Below are 3959 nucleotides of genomic sequence, written 5' to 3' on the forward strand. Positions count from 1 at the left end.
ACCGAAGGGTTCGCTTAGACGGTTACCGTAGATGAAACTTCATTCGCTTTCAAGCCCTGTAGAAAAGTCAGGAAGTAATTTTTAGTACTCAAATTACTTTTTGTCTTCTCGTTACGTATTTTACTATGGAATTCAAGTGATGAAAGTAACGCACACTTTGTTGAAGATTCTGGAAGTTCGATCGTGTGGGGTCGCTTTTTCGGTTACCGAAGGGTTCGCTTAGCGGTTAACGTAAGTAAAAATTCATTCGCTTTCAAGCCCTGTAGAAAAGTCAGGAAGTAATTTTTAGTACTCAAATTGCTTTTTGTCTTCTCGTTACGTATTTTACTATGGCATTCAAGTGATGAAAGTAACGCACACTTTGTAGAAGATTCTGGAAGTTCGATCGTGTGGGATCGCTTTATCGGTTACCGAAGGGTTCGCTTAGCGTTTACCGTAGGTGAAACTTCATTCGCTTTCAAGCCCTATAGAAAAGTCAGGAAGTAATTTTTAGTACTCAAATTACTTTTTGTCTTCTCGTTACGTATTTTACTATGGAATTCAAGTGATGAAAGTAACGCACACTTTGTTGAAGATTCTGGAAGTTCGATCGTGTGGGGTCGCTTTTTCGGTTACCGAAGGGTTCGCTTAGCGGTTACCGTAGGTGAAACTTCATTCGCTTTCAAGCCCTATAGAAAAGTCAGGAAGTAATTTTTAGTACTCAAATTACTTTTTGTCTTCTCGTTACGTATTTTACTATGGAATTCAAGTGATGAAAGTAACGCACACTTTGTTGAAGATTCTGGAAGTTCGATCGTGTGGGGTCGCTTTTTCGGTTACCGAAGGGTTCGCTTAGCGGTTACCGTAGGTGAAACTTCATTCGCTTTCAAGCCCTATAGAAAAGTCAGGAAGTAATTTTTAGTACTCAAATTACTTTTTGTCTTCTCGTTACGTATTTTACTATGGAATTCAAGTGATGAAAGTAACGCACACTTTGTTGAAGATTCTGGAAGTTCGATCGTGTGGGGTCGCTTTTTCGGTTACCGAAGGGTTCGCTTAGCGGTTACCGTAGGTGAAACTTCATTCGCTTTCAAGCCCTATAGAAAAGTCAGGAAGTAATTTTTAGTACTCAAATTACTTTTTGTCTTCTCGTTACGTATTTTACTATGGAATTCAAGTGATGAAAGTAACGCACACTTTGTTGAAGATTCTGGAAGTTCGATCGTGTGGGGTCGCTTTTTCGGTTACCGAAGGGTTCGCTTAGCGGTTACCGTAGGTGAAACTTCATTCGCTTTCAAGCCCTATAGAAAAGTCAGGAAGTAATTTTTAGTACTCAAATTACTTTTTGTCTTCTCGTTACGTGTTTTGCTATGGAATTCAAGTGATGAAAGTAACGCACACTTTGTTGAAGATTCTGGAAGTTCGATCGTGTGGGGTCGCTTTTTCGGTTACCGAAGGGTTCGCTTAGCGGTTACCGTAGATGAAACTTCATTCGCTTTCAAGCCCTGTAGAAAAGTCAGGAAGTAATTTTTAGTACTCAAATTACTTTTTGTCTTCTTGTTACGTATTTTACTATGGAATTCAAGTGATGAAAGTAACGCACACTTTGTTGAAGATTCTGGAAGTTCGATCGTGTGGGGTCGCTTTTTCGGTTACCGAAGGGTTCGCTTAGCGGTTACCGTAGGTGAAACTTCATTCGCTTTCAAGCCCTATAGAAAAGTCAGGAAGTAATTTTTAGTACTCAAATTACTTTTCGTCTTCTCGTTACGTATTTTACTATGGAATTCAAGGGATGAAAGTAACGCACACTTTGTTGAAGATTCTGGAAGTTCGATCGTGTGGGGTCGCTTTTTCGGTTACCGAAGGGTTCGCTTAGCGGTTACCGTAGGTGAAACTTCATTCGCTTTCAAGCCCTATAGAAAAGTCAGGAAGTAATTTTTAGTACTCAAATTACTTTTTGTCTTCTCGTTACGTATTTTACTATGGAATTCAAGTGATGAAAGTAACGCACACTTTGTTGAAGATTCTGGAAGTTCGATCGTGTGGGGTCGCTTTTTCGGTTACCGAAGGGTTCGCTTAGCGGTTACCGTAGGTGAAACTTCATTCGCTTTCAAGCCCTATAGAAAAGTCAGGAAGTAATTTTTAGTACTCAAATTACTTTTTGTCTTCTCGTTACGTATTTTACTATGGAATTCAAGTGATGAAAGTAACGCACACTTTGTTGAAGATTCTGGAAGTTCGATCGTGTGGGGTCGCTTTTTCGGTTACCGAAGGGTTCGCTTAGCGGTTACCGTAGGTGAAACTTCATTCGCTTTCAAGCCCTATAGAAAAGTCAGGAAGTAATTTTTAGTACTCAAATTACTTTTTGTCTTCTCGTTACGTATTTTACTATGGAATTCAAGTGATGAAAGTAACGCACACTTTGTTGAAGATTCTGGAAGTTCGATCGTGTGGGGTCGCTTTTTCGGTTACCGAAGGGTTCGCTTAGCGGTTACCGTAGGTGAAACTTCATTCGCTTTCAAGCCCTATAGCAAAGTCAGGAAGTAATTTTTAGTACTCAAATTACTTTTTGTCTTCTCGTTACGTATTTTACTATGGAATTCAAGTGATGAAAGTAACGCACACTTTGTTGAAGATTCTGGAAGTTCGATCGTGTGGGGTCGCTTTTTCGGTTACCGAAGGGTTCGCTTAGCGGTTACCGTAGGTGAAACTTCATTCGCTTTCAAGCCCTATAGAAAAGTCAGGAAGTAATTTTTAGTACTCAAATTACTTTTTGTCTTCTCGTTACGTATTTTACTATGGAATTCAAGTGATGAAAGTAACGCACACTTTGTAGAAGATTCTGGAAGTTCGATCGTGTGGGGTCGCTTTTTCGGTTACCGAAGGGTTCGCTTAGCGGTTACCGTAGATGAAACTTCATTCGCTTTCAAGCCCTGTAGAAAAGTCAGGAAGTAATTTTTAGTACTCAAATTACTTTTTGTCTTCTCGTTACGTATTTTACTATGGAATTCAAGTGATGAAAGTAACGCACACTTTGTTGAAGATTCTGGAAGTTCGATCGTGTGGGGTCGCTTTTTCGGTTACCGAAGGGTTCGCTTAGCGGTTACCGTAGGTGAAACTTCATTCGCTTTCAAGCCCTATAGAAAAGTCAGGAAGTAATTTTTAGTACTCAAATTACTTTTTGTCTTCTCGTTACGTATTTTACTATGGAATTCAAGTGATGAAAGTAACGCACACTTTGTTGAAGATTCTGGAAGTTCGATCGTGTGGGGTCGCTTTTTCGGTTACCGAAGGGTTCGCTTAGCGGTTACCGTAGATGAAACTTCATTCGCTTTCAAGCCCTGTAGAAAAGTCAGGAAGTAATTTTTAGTACTCAAATTACTTTTTGTCTTCTCGTTACGTATTTTACTATGGAATTCAAGTGATGAAAGTAACGCACACTTTGTTGAAGATTCTGGAAGTTCGATCGTGTGGGGTCGCTTTTTCGGTTACCGAAGGGTTCGCTTAGCGGTTACCGTAGGTGAAACTTCATTCGCTTTCAAGCCCTGTAGAAAAGTCAGGAAGTAATTTTTAGTACTCAAATTACTTTTTGTCTTCTCGTTACGTATTTTACTATGAAATTCAAGTGATGAAAGTAACGCACACTTTGTTGAAGATTCTGGAAGTTCGATCGTGTGGGGTCGCTTTTTCGGTTACCGAAGGGTTCGCTTAGCGGTTACCGTAGGTGAAACTTCATTCGCTTTCAAGCCCTATAGAAAAGTCAGGATGTAATTTTTAGTACTCAAATTACTTTTTGTCTTCTCGCTACGTATTTTACAATGGAATTCAAGTGATGAAAGTAACGCACACTTTGTAGAAGATTCTGGAAGTTCGATCGTGTGGGGTCGCTTTTTCGGTTAGCGAAGGGTTCGCTTAGCGGTTACCGTAGATGAAACTTCATTCGCTTTCAAGCCCTGTAGAAAGAGTCAGGAAGTTAATTT

This window comes from Branchiostoma floridae, chromosome 3, assembly GCF_000003815.2.
Source record: "Branchiostoma floridae strain S238N-H82 chromosome 3, Bfl_VNyyK, whole genome shotgun sequence".
NCBI lineage: Eukaryota > Metazoa > Chordata > Leptocardii > Amphioxiformes > Branchiostomatidae > Branchiostoma > Branchiostoma floridae.